The sequence below is a fragment of the Symphalangus syndactylus genome, chromosome 19, assembly GCF_028878055.3.
Source record: "Symphalangus syndactylus isolate Jambi chromosome 19, NHGRI_mSymSyn1-v2.1_pri, whole genome shotgun sequence".
NCBI classification, from domain to species: domain Eukaryota; kingdom Metazoa; phylum Chordata; class Mammalia; order Primates; family Hylobatidae; genus Symphalangus; species Symphalangus syndactylus.
The window spans coordinates 19,638,836-19,656,936 of NC_072434.2; the positions used below are offsets into that span (position 1 = coordinate 19,638,836).

The following is an 18,101-nucleotide window of genomic DNA, read 5'->3' on the forward strand; positions in this document are numbered from 1 at the left end:
AATCTCTAGCCAGATTGATTAGGGAAAAAATAGAGAAGACAGAAATGATCAATATCAAGAGCGAGGAAGAAGAAGGCGGCATCATTTTAGGCATCAGACCTTAAAATGGCAACAAGAGAATATTATGACAACTTTATGGTGATAAATTCAACAATTTGGTCTTAACCAATGCAATAAGACCAGAAAAACAAAGAGAGGCATACAAATTGGAAAGAAGGTAGTGGTAGCAAAACTCTCTGTATTTTCAGATTACGTAGAAAATCCTAGGGAATCTACAAAAAAGACTACTAGAACTTTTGAGTGAGTTTAACAAGATTGCTTGATAAAAGGTAAAATCAAGTGTATTTGTGTATACTAGCAATAAACAACTGGACATTGAAATGTTTTAAGTATCATTTTAACAGCATCAAAAATAGAAAATAGAATAAATTTGACAAAAGATGTGCAAGACTTTTACACTGAAAAGTATAAAACATTGCTGAGAGAGCTCAAAGAGGGCCCGAACAAATGGAGAACTATTTCATGTTCCTGGATCCAACGAGTCAATATTGTTAAGATATCATTTCTCCCCATATTGACCTACAATATTACACAATCCCAATCAAAATCCCAGTAGTCTTTTTGTAGATATTTGTATGTAAAGGGAAAAGACCTAGACTAGTCAAAATAGTTAGGAAAAATAAGAACAAAGAAGACTTACACTACCTAATTTCAAGATTAATTATAAAGCTACAATAAGGAAGACAGTGTGGTATCTGCATAAAGATAGGCATATAAATCAATGGAACAGACTCCAGAAATAGAGCCATATATACGGTCAATTGATTTTCAAAAAAGGCACCTAAATGACTGAATGAGGAAAAGGAATCTTTTCAACAAATGGTGCTGGAACCATTGGATAACTAAATGCAAAAAGAAAAATTACTTCATATCATATACAGAATTAATTCAAAGTGTGTCATAGACCTAAATATAATAGCTAATATATAAACCTGTAGAGGAAAACAAAGGAGAAAATCTTAGTGACCTTAGCTTAAGCAAGCAGAAGCAGCACAAACTATAAAGGGAAAACTTGGGTCGGGCATGGTGGCTCACACCTGTAATCTCAGCATTTTGGGAAACCAAAGTGAGAGGATTGCTTCAGACTAGGAGTTCAAGACTATCCTGGGCAACATATTGAGACCCCATCTCTACACACACACACACACACACACACAATTAGCCAGGTGTGATGGTCACACCTATAGTCCTGGCTACCTGGGAGGCTGAGGCGGGAGAATCTCTTGAGCCCAGGAGTTCGAGGTCACAGTGAGCTATGATCACACCACTGCACTCCAGCCTGGGTGACACAGCGAGACCTTGTCTCTAAAAAAATAAACGAAGTTTATTTAAAAACGAAGTTTATAAAAAAAGTTAATTTAAAGATCAATATATTGGATATCATTGAAATTGTATTAGTCGCCTATTGATGTTGTCACAAATTATACAAACGTAGTGGCTTTTAAAAACCTCATAAATTTATTATCTTACAGGTCTGTAGGTCAGAAGTCTGACATGTATCTCCCTGGACTAAAAGTCAAGGTGTTAGCAGGGCCAAATTCCTTTCTAGAGGCTGTAGGAGAGAATCTATGTCCTTGCCTTTTCCAGTTTCTATAGGCTTCCTACATTCCTTGGCTGTGACCCTCTTCCTTCCTCTTCAAAGCCAACAAGGGCTAGTTGAGCCCTTCTCATATTACATCATTCTGACCTCCTCTTCTTCCTTCTTCTTTTGTTTTTCAGGACATTTGTGACTACTTTCGTCCCACCCAGATCATCCAGGATAATCTCTCTATTTTAAGGACAGCTTAACAATCTTAATTCCATTTGCAACCTTAATTCCTCTTTGCCATGAAAGGTAATATATTCACAAGTCCCAGAGATTGGGTTGTAGAAATCTTTAGGGGTGGGGCATTATTCTGTTAAGAAGAAAATTTAAAATTTCTGCTCTTGGAATGACATTGTTACAAAAATAAAAAGCAAGCCACAGACTGGGAGAAAAGATTTGCAAAACATATATTAAACAAAAGACTTGTATCTAGAAAGTATAAAGAAGCCTTAAAACTCAATAAGAAGACAAACAACTGAATTAAAAGATAGGAAAAGATTTGAAGAGACAATTCACTGAAGAAGATATATGGATGGCAAATAAGCACATGAGAAGATGCTCAGTATCATCAGCCAATAGGCGAATGCATTTAAAATCACAAAGAGATACTACTACACACCCTAAAACCAGAAATACCATTTGACCCAGCAATCCCATTACTGGCTATATACCCAAAAGATTATAAATCATTCTACTATAAAGACACATGCACATGTATGTTTACTGCAGCACTATTTACAGTAGCAAAGACTTGGAACCAACCCAAATGCCCATCAATGATAGACTGGATAAAGAAAACATGGCACATATACACCACGGAATACTATGCAGCCATAAAAAGGATGAGTTCATGTCCTTTGCAGGGACATGGATGAAGCTGGAAACCATCATTCTCAGCAAACTAACACAGGAACAGTAAACCAAGCACTGCGTATTCTCATTCATAAATGAGAGTTGAACAATGAGAACACATGGATACAGACAGGGGAAAAACACACACTGGGGACTGTCAGGGGGTGGGGGCCAAGGGGAGGGAGAATATTAGGACAAATATCTAATGCATATGGGCTTAAAACCTAGATGATGGGTTGATAGGTGCAGCAAACCACCAAGGCACATGTATACCCATGTAACAAACCTGCACATTCTGCACATGTAACTGGAATGTAAAGTAAAATTAAAATTTTTTTAAAAAGTAAATACTGTATGAGTCCATTTATATAAAATTCCAGATGATTAAATTATAGTAGCAGAAAACAGACAAGTAGTTGCCTGGAGATGGAGTCGAGGAGGAAAAGGTGTGGTGGATTACAAAGAGGCATAATAAAACTTTTGGGAATAATGGATATTGTACTAGTTTTTCAGTGCTGCATAACAGATTACTACAAATTTGTTTAAAACAACACACAATTGTCATCTCACAATTACTAGGAGTCAGCAATCTAGGCGTGGCTTAGCTTGAGTGCTCTGCTCTAGGGTTCCTCACAAGGCTGCAGACTCATCTCAGCGCTTTCTTGGGGAAGGATCTGCTTCTAAGGTCACATGATGATTGGCAGGGTGCAGTTCCTTATGGGTTGTTGGGCTGAGAGCCTCAGTTTCTCACTGGCTATTGGCCAGGGGCCATGCTCACTTCTTTGCCATGCGGGCATCCCCATAGGTCAGCTCACAGCATGCAGCTTGCTTCAAAGGCAGCAAGGGAGAGAGTCTACTGGCAAGATGGAAATTGCACTCTTACATAAAACAATCACAGCAGTGATTTATTCTTTTGGTTAGAAAAAAGCCGTGGGTCCTGCCCACACAGTGGGGTTCACAGGGCATGGATACCAGGTGGAGGGGGGGCAACTGGGGGCCCTCTTATAGTCTGTCTGCCAGAGGTATGGTCATTTACATGATTATGCTGATGATTTTATAGGTATACGTTAATGTCAAAACTTATCAAATTGTACATGTTAAAATGTGCAGTTTTTGTCCGTCAATTATACTTCAACACAGTTGTAAGAAGCTAAGACACGACAGGCGTGGTAGCTCACACCTGTAATCCCAGCACTTTGGGAGGCCTGAGGTGGGTGGATCACTTGAGATCACGAGTTCGAGACCAGCCTGGCCAACATATAGTGAAACCCCATCTCTACTAAAAAATACAAAAATTAGCTGGGCATGGTGGTGGATGCCTGTAGTCCCAGCTACTTGGGAAACTGAGGCAGGAGAATCACTTGAACCAGGGAGGTAGAGGTTGCAGTGAGCTGAGATTGCACCATTGCACTCCAGCCTGATGACAGCGAGACTCCTAAGAAACAAAAAGCTTGACAAGCTGATTATAGAATAATATGGAAATGCAAACAGCCAAAGCCAGCTATGACAGAGGAAGGGAGTTTTCCCCTATCAAATATGAAGACTTGTTATAAAACTATTGTAGTTAAGAGTGTGGTATTCATACAGGGATAGACAAACAATCAAGCAGAACAGATTAGAGAACCCAGAAACAGAGCCACACATATGTGGAAACTTGATAAACAACAGAGATGGCATTCTTAAACCAACGGGGAAAGGATGGACTTCTAAATAAATGAGGCAGCGACAATTGGGTATCCATATGGAAAAAAATAAAATTAGATATTTACCTCATAACATTCACAAAAATAAATTTCAGGTGGAGTAGACACCTAAATGTTTCAAAAGCAAAACTTTAAAACTTTTGGAAGAAAATATAGATTTATCTTTATGCCTTTTGTGTAGGGAATAAATTTTTTAAAAATATATGGAAAATGTAAGCTACAAAAGAGCAATCAATTTGATTGACTTAAAATTATAATCTTCTGTACAACAAATTACCATCTACTAAATGAAAAGACAGGCCACATAAGAGGGAAAATTATCTACAACTGAATAAAAGATTTGTACTCATATTATATAAAAAACTATTCAGAATCGGCTGGGCGCGGTGGCTCATGCCTGTAATCCCAGCACTTTTGGAGGCGGAGGCGGTCAAATCACGAAGTCAAGAGATCGAGACCATCCTGGCTAACACAGTGAAACCCCATCTCTACTAAAAATACAAAAAAATTAGCCGGGCGTGGTGGCGCCCGCCTGTAGTCCCAGCTATTCGGGAGGCTGAGGCAGGAGAATGGCATGAACCCAGGAGGTGGAGGTTGCAGTGAGCCAAGATCACGCCACTGCACTCCAGCCTGGGAGAAAGAGCGAGACTCCATCTCAGAAAAAAAAAAAAAAAAAAAAAAAAAAAAGACCTATTCAGAATCAGTAAGAAAAGCATAGACCCAGCAGACAAACTGACAAATTGTATAAACAAGTAATTCACAAAAGAGAAAACCCCAAATCCTGTATATTTGCAAAAAGATTCTTAACTTTACCATTAATCAGGGGCATGTAATTCAGAAAATTAATGAGTATACCCATCATACTGAAAAGTTTTAAAAGTCTGACAGTACTGAACACTGGGAAGAAAGTGAAAAAATATGAACTCATTCACCCCTGGTTGGAATGTAAACTGGTAAAATCATTTTGGAAGAGAAATTTGGCTCTATCTAATAAAGTTGAAGATGCACATAGCTTATTCTTCTGTTAGATACATATTTTAAAGAAAATCATACAGCTGCATAAAGAGACAAAAAAAGTTTATTTCAAATGCTTTTAATAGTGAAAAATTGTAAAACTAAAAGTTCGCCAATAAGAATATAATTACATTGAGGTATATTCATACAATATTATACTGTACAGCAATGTAAAAGAATAAACTAAAGCTATACATTGAAATATGGATAAAGCTCAAAAAGAATCCAAGTCCTGGTTCCATCACTCATGAGCTGTGTGACCTTGGACAAGTCACTAAACTTCTCTGTGCCTCAATTTCCACACCTATGAATAGAGATTATAATTACACAACTTCCTACAGAGGCTGTGAAGATTACACAAGCTCAGTTTAAAGTGTCTACAATGCCTAGTATGTAGTAAGAACCAAGAGCACTAGCAATTATTATTTCTTAAAAAAAAATCTGAGTAACTACTTCAAAATATATATATATATTTTTTTGAGATGGAGTCTCGCTCTGTCACCCAGGCTGGAGGGCATTGACGCGATCTTGGCTCACTGCAACCTCCGCCTGCTGGGTTCAAGCAATTCTTCTGCCTCGGCCTCCCGAGTAGCTGGGACTACAGGCAGGCGCCACCATGCCTGGCTAATTTTTTGTATTTTTAGTAGAGACAGGGTTTCACCATGCTGGCTAGGCTGGTCTCGAACTCCTGACCTCGTGATCTGTCCACCTCGGCCTCCCAGAGTGCTGGGATTACAGGCATGAGCCACCACTCCCAGCTAAATTAAAAAGATTTTTAAAAGTAGCCTTTCCCTGGCCAGGCACGGTGGCTCATGCCTGTAATTCCAGCACTTTGGGGGGGCCAAGGTGGGCAGATCACAAGGCCAGGAGATCGAGACTATCCTGGCTAACATGGTGAAACCCCGTCTCTACTAAAAATACAAAAAAAGAATTAGCCAGGTTTAGTGACGGGCACCTGTAGTCCCAGCTACTCGGGAGGCTGAGGCAGGAGAATCGCTTGAACTCAGGAGGCGGAGGTTGCAGTGAGTCGAGATTGCACCACTGCACTCCAGCCTGGGTGACAGAGCTAGACTCTGCCTCAGAAAAAAAAAAAAAAAGTAGCCTTCCCCTTCCCGAAGCCATTAGGTAAGGCAGAAGAGAGTTGGCATCCACAGAGAGGGATGGCTTGTGATGGGGAGTCAGAGCCTGAGCAGGGCAGGGCCATTCACACAGGGAAGAGTAGATTGTCATGGGGTGTGAGATGCTGAGGCATCTACATGGATGTAAAAGGGTGGCTTGCACCTTTTATAGAGCCTGCACGGGGAGACAAGATGTCCACATACAAGGGTGGCCCAGTGGAGGATATCAGAGGCCAAGCCAGATGAGGAGGCCATCAACATGGCACAGGGGCAGCAACAGAGATGGGAAATTGGTTACTTACAGGGGGAATAGATTGAAGAAGAAAGCATTTTTTATTTTCTTTTCTTTTTTCTTTTTTTTTTTTGAAATGGAGTTTCACTCTTGTTGCCCAGGCTGGAGTGCAATGGCGCCATCTCACTGCAACCTCTGCCTCCCAGGTTCAAGCAATTCTCCTGCCTCAGCCTCCCCAATAGCTGGGATTACAGGTGTGCACCAACATGCCTGGCTAATTCCCCCCCGCCCCCATTTTTTTTTTTTTTTGAGATGGTATCTTGCTCTGTCACCAGGCTGGAGTGCAGTGGTGTAATCTCGGCTCACTGCAGCCTCCACCTCCTGGGTTCAAGCGATTCTCCTGCCTCAGCCTCCTGAGTAGCTGGGACTACAGGCACGTGCCACCATGCCCGGCTAATTTTTGTATTTTTAGTAGAGACAAGGTTTCACCATGTTGGCCAGGCTGGTCTTGAACTCCTGAGCTCAAGCAATCCGCCCCGTCTTGGCTTCCCAAAGTGCTGGGATTACAGGCGTGAGCCACTGCACCTGGCCAAGAATGGTTTTTATAGGGGAACATTTACAATCAATTTGATAATAGGGAACACTCACTTTGAACCCAAATTAAGTCAAATCTTACCCTCATGAAAGAATTCGTCTCTTATTAGTAGACCTGCATTAAACAAATTTACTCAATAATTATTACAGTTTTAATTTCATCAATGACAATTTTGCAAAATTTTCTTATTTCTTGTTGTAAAAGTACCTACATACTATCCTTGATTTTGCCCCCTGGACCACAAAACCTAAAATATTTATTATCTGATCCTTTACACAAAACAGCTGACCCCTGGTCTCAACTAACCTAAATAAATAAATGAGTAAATTCCATGGTTGATGAGAAGTGGGATATTTGAATAGTTTTGAAGTACTGCCCTGCAAGATTCTTTTTAGTTACAAAGGGAAAAGGAAAATGTCACAGTGAGAAGCCCAGCAGACACCAGTTTAAGTAATCAAAGCAAACATCTTCAGTAATGGGACAAACTGGAATTGAGCTCCACTTGCTAGGATGCAGTGGGAACCCAGATCACTCCTGTGATCTTCTTTCCAATGAGGCAAAACCTGAATCTAATCACAAGAAAACAAACAAACTCACACCAAGGGACATCTATTGTATAAAATAACTGGCCTCTAATCTAAAAGTGTCAAGGAAAGACTGAGGAACTGTTCCAGACATAAGAGACGAAAGAGACATGGCAACCAAATTCTACACAGAATTCCAAACTGGATACTTTTGCTATAAAGGACATCCTTGGGACAAATGGCAAAACAGGAATGGGCTCTGGGGATTAACAGGCAATACTATACCAGTGTTAATTTCCTGATTCCCATGGTTGTATTGCAGCTATGCAGCATGCAGCATGTCCTACAAACAAATCCACTGTTTGTAGGACATACACATTGAATTTTTCAGGAGTGCTGGGGCATTGGTTAGCGACTTACTCTCAGCACTTCAGGGGGAATAAAGGTTTTTGTACTATACTTGCAACTTCACTATAAACTTGAGATTATCTCAAAAAAAAAACAAAATGGAAGGCTTTGACAAAGTTAGGGAGTTTTCTATTATTCTCACTTTCCTAGACTCCCTTAGAGCTAGGGATGCACGCACATGAATGAAACACAAGCAGAAGAGTGCTGGGAATTTACGGGGGAAGCTTGTGCTTTTCTGACACAGACTCCATCCCTTCCTCTACCTTCCAGAACATGGACATGATACCTAGAGGAACAGCATTCTGGATTTTATAACACCAAGATGACAAATATGAAGAGTAAAACCCTTACACCAAAGATGGCAGAGAGCATGCTCAAAAGATGCTGGCTGCCCCCAAGCAAGACGACTGCCTACTGCAGAAAGCTCTGAGTGGGACTGCAGGGCAGCGCAGGAGGACAGCAGGGAGGGGTCTGTCATTCCGCTGTGCAGTGTGGCCTCTTCCTCCTGCCATCATCCCTGCACCCACCCTTCATGCTGGCTATTACACAAACAAATCATAAAATAAAATATTAATTAAAAGAAACAGAGGAAGAGAAAAAAATAAAATTACAGTGAAAACTTTAAAGTCAGGAAGAGAACCGGGGGCAGTGTCTCACACTTGTAATTCCAGCACTTAGGAGGCCGAGGCAGGTGGATCATGTGAGGTCAGGAGTTCAAGACAAGCCAGGCCAACATGGTGAAACCCCATCTCTACTAAAAATACAAAAATTAGTCAGGTGTGGTGGTGCACACCTGTAATTCCAGCTACTCAGGAGGCTGAGGCAGGACAATGGCTTGAACCCGGGAGGCAGAGGTTGCAGTGAGCTGAGATCACGCCACTGCACTCCAGCCTGGGCTCAGTGAGTCAGGGGTGCTGGAGGAGCATTCCTAGAGAGAAGTATTTGGTGAAGAAGCCAACCAAATTTGGGGGTTGTGGAGATAGCCATGGGTGGATATGGATGTGTGAAACAAGATGCTAATACACAACTCTTTCTTCCTCAGTTTTGAAGGAGAGCCCAAAGGCTTGGCACAAAGTGATAGGTGCAAAATGAGCCCACATTCCAGAGTGAGGGCTAAACCATCTACAAAGGACACACAACTGAGATATCGAAGAACCCACTTTACAACCCTGAGCACATCAAGCACTTACGGGTGTTAAAGATTGAGATGGAAAGTGGGAAGTAGGTGGAGAGAGACAGAACTTGATTTCCTTGGAGAAAGATGGAGAAATGTTGTGAGGAAGAAGCCTGCCCTTCACATGAAAACAAGTGATTGGGGCTTTAAGGAACCACTTGGCGACCATAATAGAAATAAGCGACTGGAGCTGGACCCACGCCTGCAAAGATAATGAAGGCAAGAACCTGTGGCTGGTTATCTGCCTGGGCATAGCCAAGTAAAGACTGCTGTGTTGGGAAGTAGCCATAATCCCATGACAGTAGGACCAAAATGCTGATGAGAGGCCAGCAAGGGATGGTGGCCTGGGGATGTCGTTCATATAGCCTGCCTGGAGGAACAATGGGGTCCCAATAAAAGTCTATGGTGTGGACTAAAGGATGTCTAGGCGCTAAGGCAGGGGTGATGAATGGAGAGCTGGAGGAAAGGCAGGGCCAGTATCAAGGAAGCTGCCAGCAGAGGAGCCCAACCCCTGTGTAAGAAACCTATGTAAGACCCAAGAGAAGAAAGTCAGCTTCAAACACCGGCCAAGGCCAGAAAATTCTGTACTATCCTACAACAGTACCAGCCAAGCAAGACCTTTCCTGCTCCTTGCCTCTCCTCCCTCTCCCAGAGCAGCAGCCCCAGAGGACAAGAGGCAGCCTAGTGAGAAGGGGAGGAGGAGGAGATGTACACAGCAGGGAAACAGACCAAGTTCATCACCATCCATTATTTCCCACTGCAGCTGCTGGCCTGATGCAGACAAAGGCTGAGAGAGAGGAGAAGTTTAAATGTCATAAGAAATTTGGAGTTTTGATTCAGTAGAAAGGAAATAACTGATGTTTCAACAGGGAGAGGGGATATCAGCAGGACCAAAGGTCCTAAGTAGACAGGAGATGGGATCGATCCAATGTTTAAGTGGGGGTGGGGGTGGGGCAGCTGCCTCAATAGGAGTAAGGGCTGTTGGTCCACTGTAGCCGGGGACTGAGGGTGTGGATTGACTAGGGAAGTGTACCAGGCAGTTCTGAGCCTCATTAGAGATGCATCATCTTGTATTCAGGGTAGAATCAGTCCACACGGTTGCGGTTTTCCTCTGGCCACGTTTGCTTTCTTGGAATGGTATAGAATGAGCAGAGAGCTGGATCTACATAAGGTTACGGTTTTGCTGGGAAAGTATGTTGGAGGAAGACCAGGACATGCCCAAAGGGGTGGTTATGAAGGGCCATAGAATCTATACTGGGTTAGGAAGGAAGTGAAGACAGAAGGGGATGAAGGAAAATTTCAGGGCTAGGGTAGCAAAGGTCTTAATGAGTAGGAAGAATTGTGGGCGTGATTGTGACTATAGGCAGCCATTACAGAACAACCCTAAAATGGGAGAAACAAATCTATCAACACCATTCACTCCTACTTTCCCACCCATTGACCTCTTCATTTCTGATTATCTGTTGTTCTTACCCTCTGGTCCCTGGCGTGTCCTGTTCATCCTTCAGCAAACTACTAGAGCCGCAAACCCTCCCCCAGTTCTTGGCATTGCAACAACACTAAGAGGCTTTCCCCTCCAACTTTCATTTCCTGTTTTCTTTTGTCTTATAAATTTCCACTTCTGGACCTGTGTGCTTTTGATAAAGCTCAGTGATTTTTCAGAAGCTCAGAGGTCAGGACAGATGTGTAACTTTCCCTGACTCCAGTTGGGTAAAATGTTCTCTCTCTCATGTAAGAATTTTTCCCATGAGAGAGTTCTGGAAGATGAGAAATATCCCAACTCCTCTAGACAGGGTGTAGGAAATAATGGAAAACCTTATGGCCACAGACCCACTAGAACCATCCGGCTAAACTGGTAAAGAGGCTAGAGCTTGAGACCCGGAAAATGCCAGGGAACTGCAGCCAGAGAACTATCCTTAGAGCACAAGGGTCCCAGAGGAATAAAGCTAGATGTTGCCAAGTTGTTTTGACTCTATAAGCTGAAGCTACACAGTCAGGAGCTGCCCAGGCAAGGCAGAACCTGCGACTTGTGTGCTGTGCTGTCTTGGTCAAGTACACATGGTGGGTAGAACCAAAAAAAAAAAAGAAAAAAACCATACATGGTGTTTTTCAAACTCTGTTCTTTCCCAAGCAGGTGTCTATTCTGCCTTCTGAAGACAAAATCTCCTTAAGGAAATAGAGCTCACTAAATCTCCCATGATATGCCCTGGGCTTCTAAAGAGAGTGATTTTAACACTGGCATATTTATTCTCTGACTCTAAGTCAAAGAGGGACTCCAACAGCAGTGCTCTGGAGCCAGCCCATCCTGCCTTGAACTGACAGTGAAATTTTCCAGAACTCTGAGAGCCAGTTGTTAGAGGCATATGTCATTTGAAAATAAATTATATAAACTTAAAATTATATTACATTAAAAATAAAGGTAATAAGTACTCAAAACTCATCACTTGCTAACTATTTTACTGTATTGATTAGTATCTTCACTCTTGAGGTTACATATCCCCTACTACGTCTACGTGGTAGAAATACTATGAAATGGGGTACTCCTGGGCATCGCCTCCTAACCCCACACTCAGTGACTTCACTTTGGTAGTTCCAAACAGGCCATGGAAATCAGCAAACACTGCAAGGCAATGCCCCACCCCTACCTCCCAGAGAGCTGATTGTTAAACCTTTACCAGCACATCACTGGACTCCAGGGGCCCAGGAGGGTCAGTTGAAGAACCACAGCTTCAGCCCATCCCAGGAGCCTGCCATTTTCCCTGTCTGGTGCATGCCCCCTCCCCTGTGCAGGGAGAGGGCAATACTGCATTTACTCACTTGAAGGGCATCTTGGCCAGATGGTTTCCCTCAGACAGTGGTGCTAAGGAGCTGGCTAGGAAAATATTTTCCCAACTCTGCCTGGCTTCCTTTGAACAGGAAAAAAACTGGTTCTCAGAAATGCAGCCAGTAGGTAAGTAAATAAGGCAGCTGTGCTCTGAGTTCCAGCTGAAATAAAGAAAACTTATGAGTCTGGTTTGCATAAAGAGAAAGCTTATGGATTCAGATTTTCCTCACTTCCTGCCCTCTGGTGTCTCTCCTACAACAGGACCCCATCTGTGCCTGCATTGCCCTCCCCGCCTCCCTGGGGATGTGATCAGCACCTGGTTGTTCATTGGCTCTAGTACAGGATAAACTTGCAGCTTTCTGGACACTTGTTTCCAATGGTCGAGCTATTTATTTCTCTTTTTTCATAGTAGACATTGCCTAGCCTCCAGGGGCCCTTTCAAGGGCCCATGTTCAAGGATCTCCTGTTCTGAGCTGGAATAACCCCCAAGCCCCTGAGTCCATTTGAAGTTAGGTCATTTCACTTGAGGGCCAAGGACAGAAGAAGGAGATGGGGAACCTAGCAGGTTTAGGAATTCAGCTAGATTTCTGATATGCCCTGAAAATGGGTGATTGCCTTTACTACCCTAAAATCTGATGGTGAATTAACCACACGCAGATGTACTTTGCACATGCACTTCATGTTAGTATATGCCAGGGGCACTGCAGAAATCGCTCTATTTACTAGTTTCTATTTATTCACATTATGTGTTAGAGTGTGGTGTGTATGTGTATGTATGTGTTAGGGTGTGGACTGTTATGAATGCAGATGTGGGTATACATGTATGTGTGTAGGCGGGCATATGTGAATGTCATTTTCTAGATGCCTGGGTGTTTAAACGTGTATGGAATTATGTGTGAGTAGCTATGTATGTTTCTCTGTGTCTTTGTGTAGGCAGATATGATTGTGTGCATGCAGGACTGAGCCTCGTGACTTCTGAAAACCTGGTTGAAATGCTAGGAGAATGTCATCATCTTCTAAAAATAGAGGAGCTGAAATATTTTGAAGAAAGGATTGAACACACACACGCACATACACACACCCCCAAACACATTTCTGTTTTGAGATTCCCTATGTTCTCTTAAGCCCTGTGTGTAATGGAAAAATACCAAATATTTGCAGTTTTCTGTCATGATAAGGATTGTTGACTTCATCCAGGGACAGAAATTTATCACTCAGTTGTCAGGGGAAGGGTGTGGGAGAGGGCTCTGAAGGGGACAGGTTTAGATGAATCAAGCCTAACCTTGCTTCTCTGCAGCTGATGCCATCTGTCTTTAAAACATCTTGGCCTGCTTCCCACCGTTCAAAGGGAAAGAGCTTGTCTCTAGCTGTGGATCCATTTGGCACACAGGCGAGGGAACAGAGGGGCCGTGGTCATCTTCCTTTTGAGGGTAAGAAGACACAAAGACATGAGATCCTGTTGTAGCATAATGGGGTTAGAACCAACAGAAAACGTCTACTTCTTTATGGGTGTGAGATATGATAAAGGCTTTCTGAAGTGTTTGTGAAGTCTGTTCCAGATGATTCTAAGAGAAGACTCCTAGTTATCTGAGATGAATTAGAATCAGAATCATGGAGGTTCATACAATCATCAGAATGACCTCTGGAAGTTTTTGTTTGTTTGTTTGTTTGTTTTTTGAGACAGAGTCTCACTCTGTCACCCAGGCTGGAGTGCAGTGGCGCAATCTCGGCTCACTGCAATCTCTACCTCCTGGGTTCAAGCGATTCTCCCACCGCAGCCGCCCAAGTAGTTGGGACTACAGGCGTGCACCATCATGCCCAGCTAATTTTTGTATTTTTAGTAGAGATGGGGTTTTGTCATGTTGGCCAGGGTGGTCTTGAACTCCTGACCTCAAGTGATCCACCTGCCTCAGCCTCCCAAAGTACTGAGATTACAGGTGTGAGCCACTGTGCCTGGCCAACCTCTGGAATGTGTAAGAATCTTACGTTTATTGGGCATTTGTTATAATAGCATGGATCACCAGCTTTGTGTGTATCAACTTATTTAACTTCCACCACAATCATATAAGGATAATTATTATCCTATTCCACAGGTGAGAAAAAGAGCACACAGAGTTGGAGACACTTGTCCAAGGCCACAAAGCTAGTAAATGATGAAATAATTTTTGAATTTTAAAACACAATAAAGAGTTTAAGTAGAAGATTAAATATAGCTGAAGAGAAAATTGGTAAACCAGAAGAGAAATCTGAAGAAATTATTAGGACTAACAGTTAGAATATGTAAAGGCATGAAGCAATAATGGAGGATAGAATGAGAAATTGAATAAACATCTAATCAGAATTCCAGAAGGAGAGAAGACAGTGAGTATTTGAGGAGAATTTCTCAGAAGAGAAACATGAGTCCATAGATAGAGGATACAACATATACCAAGCAGAATAAACAAAACTAAATTCATTACTAGACACATTTCAGAAAAATTGAAAAATAATAGAGTCAAAGAGATCTTATAACTAGTGAGACATAAAAGAGAAATCACCTGCAAAATAATGGCATAGATTTATCATATAATCCCCAATAGTAATAATGGAAACTCGAAGGAAGTGGAACCATATTAAGAGAAAGAAAAAACAAACCTCTCAACCTGAAATTGTGTACCTAGAAAAATCTGTTCTTCCTAAAAGAGGGTGAAATAAAGATATATTCATAACTCCAGGATTCCAGAACTCATGATTTTTCCTCTACGTTATACTGTTGCTACCAGTTCTCAGATAGTTTTAGATTTGAAGTTTTATAGTCCGTCATACCTCATTTTATTGTACTTTCCTTTACTGCACTTTGCAGATGTGACTTTTTAAAAAACTTGAAGGTTGGTGACAATCCTGTGTCAAACAAATCTGTTGGTGCCATTTTTCCAACAGCATGTGCCCACTTCCTGTCTCTGTGTCACATCTTGGTAATTCTCACATTATTTCAAACATTTTTATTATTATTATGCCCGTTACGGTGACCTGTGATCAGTGATCTCTGATGCTACTACTGTAATTGTTTTGTGGTGTCATGAACTGCACCCATGTAAGATGGCAAACTCAATTGATAAATGTGTGTGTTCTGACTGCTCCCACCAGCTTTCCCCCATCTCTCTTCTCCTTGGGCCTCCCTATTCCCTAAGACACACAACATTGAAATTAAGCCAATTAATAACCTTACGATAGCCTCTAAGTGTTCAAGTGAAAGAGTCATGTCTCTCACTTTACATGAAAAGCTAGAAACTGTTAAGCTTAGTGAGGAAGGTATGTCCAAAGCTGAGATAGGCTGAAAGCTAGGCCTCTTGTGCCAGACAGCCAAGTTTTGAATGCAAAGGAAAAGTTCTTGAAGAAAATTAAAAGTGCTATTCCAGTGAACACATGAATGATAAGAAAGAAAACAGCCTTACTCCTGATAGAAAGTTTTTGTGGTCTGGATAGAGCAAACCAACCACAATACTCCCTTGAGCCAAATCGTAATTCGGAGCAAGGCCCTAACTCTCTTCAACCCCATAGAAGAAGGCTGAGAGAGGTCAGGAAGCTGCAAAAGAAAAGTTTGAAGCTAGCAGAGGTTGATTCATTCGGTTTAAGGAAAGAAGTCATCTCCATAATATAAAAGTACAAGGTGCAGCAGCAAATGCTGATGTAGACACTGCAGCAAGTTATCTAGAAGATCTAGCTAAGATAACTTACAAAGGTGACTACACTAAACAATAGCTTTTCAATGTAGATAAAATGGGCTTGTTCTTTAAAGAAGAAGATGCCATCTAAGACTTTCATAGTTAGAGAGGAGAAGTCAATGCCTGGCTTCAAAGTTTCAGAGGATAGGCTGACTCTCATGTTAGGGGCTAATGCAGCTGGTGGCTTTAAGTTGCAGCCAATGCTCATTTACCATTTTGAAAACTCTAAGGAATTATGCGGCTAGGAGAAGTGACTCATGCGTGTAATCCCAGCTCTTTGAGAAGCTGAGATGGGAGAATCACTTGAGCCCAGGAGTTCAAGACCAGCCTGGGCAACAGAGTGAGACCCCATCTCTACAAATTAAAAAAAAACAGCCAGGTGTGATGATGTGTACCTGTAGTTGCAGCCATTTTGGAGGCTAAAGCAGGAAGATTTCTTGGGACCAAGAGTTCAAGGCTGTAAGGAGCTATGATTTTGCCACTGCACTCCAGCCTGGGCAGCAGAGTGAGACCCTATATACTCTGCCTATGCTCTATAAATAGGGCAACAAAGCCTGGACGACAATGCATCTGTTTCCAATATGGTTTACGAACTATTTTAAGTCCACCATTGAGACATACTATTCAGAAAAAAAGATTCCTTTCAAAATATTACTGCTTGTTGACAATAAACCTGGCCACCCAAGAGCTCTGATGGAGATGCACAAGGAGATGGATGTTTTCATGCCGGCTAACACATCTATTCTGCAGCCCATGGATTAAGGAATAATTTCAACTTTCAAGTCTTATGATGTAAGAAATACATTTTGTAAGGCTATAGCTGCCATAGATAATGATTCCTCTGATGAATCTGGAAAAGTAAGTTAAAAATCTTTTGGAAGGGATTCACCTTTCTAGATGCCATTAAGAATAATCAAGGTCAAAATATCAACATTAATAGGAATTTGGAAGAAGTTTATTCCCACCCTCATGGATTACTTTGAGGGTGGATTACTTCAAGACTTCAGTTGGGGAAGTCATTGTAGATGTCGTGGAAATAGCAAGAGAACTAAAGAGAACTAGAAATAGAGCCTGAAGATGGGACTGAACTGCTGAAATCTCATGATGAGGAGCTGCATCTTCTGGATGAGCAAAGAAAGTGGCTTCTTAAGATAAAATCTACTCCTGGTGAAGATGCTATGAACATTGTTGAAGTGACAACAAAAGATTTAGAATATTACATAAACATAGTTGATAAAGCAGTGGCAGAGTTTGAAGATTGATTTCAATTTCGAAACAAGTTCCACTCTGGGTAAAATGCTATCAAACCGCATCACATGATAGAGATAAATCTTTCATGAAAGGAAGAGTCAATCAATGTGGCAAACTTCATTGTCATCTTATTTTAAGAAATCCCCACAGCCACTTCAGTCTTCAGCGACCACCACACTGATCAGTCAGCAGCCATCAACATGAGTCAAGACCCTCCACTTGCAAAAAGGTTATGACTTGCTGAAGGCTCAGATGTTCATTAGCATTTTTATCAATAAAGCATTTTTAAATTAAGGTAAGTGCAATGTTTTTTAGACATAATGCTATTGCACACTTAATAGACCATAGTATGGTATAGACATAATTTTTATATGCACTAGGGAACCAAAAAATTCATGTGATTCACTTGATTGAGATATTCACTGTTTCAGTGGTCTGGAATGGAACCTGCAATATCTCTGAAGTATGCTTATAGTACAATAATTACCTTCCAGGAAATTCTTCTTGCTTCCTCTGTTTCTTCCTGCCTCCACTATTCCTTTTAAGGTCAGAGAATTTCTAGGAAAAAAAATGCCATTTTCATTGGCTTATATTTAAGGGAGCTCCAGGGTCTAATCCTTTGGAAGTTCTCCTTCATAAAAGGCTCTGAGGAGTCAAAACAGCACTGCAGACTGTCACTGTACTCCAGTGACAGTCTACAGACAAGAGGGGTGGTGGGAGCAAGCACAGAGCATACTATGAAGGCCCTGGAACCCTTTCTAGAAATCTTTTGTGCTCCCTTAGAGACCACAGCTTGGTAAACACTGCACCTTTAAATATCATTTTATTAGAGTGAACAGAGCCTGCAGGCACAGCATTAATCAACGAAGTGTTCCCTTCAGGCCTGGGGGCTGGCGTCGTTTTACCTTCCCTTTGTCCCAAGGTCAGAAATTACTTTGCAGTTCACTTGACTCAATTTCCCTTTGGATTAGCACTAAGATATCTTTTAACTAAAGGTTTTCTCTCCCTTGAAATGCACCAGACTCTCAGCTAAGACTGCTGGCCTCAGATCACAAAT

The 18,101-nt window shown here is 41.7% G+C and overlaps 1 long non-coding RNA gene across 7 annotated transcripts in view; it reads right to left on the minus strand.

Moving 5' to 3' along the window:
* The window catches only part of LOC129458509 (uncharacterized), a 77,354-nt gene that overhangs the window by 12,635 nt on the left and 46,618 nt on the right, over positions 1 to 18,101 (minus strand). For 3 of the 7 annotated variants that reach the window (XR_010114575.1, XR_010114574.1, XR_010114570.1), the window contains exons 3-5: positions 17,532 to 17,602; positions 13,372 to 13,510; positions 1,258 to 1,365 (exon numbers count right to left, since the gene is read on the minus strand). This is a non-coding gene — a long non-coding RNA (uncharacterized lncRNA). Of the gene's footprint in view, positions 1 to 1,257; positions 1,366 to 12,082; positions 12,251 to 13,371; positions 13,511 to 17,531; positions 17,603 to 18,101 lie in introns of all 7 variants that reach the window. The other 4 variants (XR_010114573.1, XR_010114571.1, XR_010114572.1 and 1 more) reach the window with 3 other exon arrangements.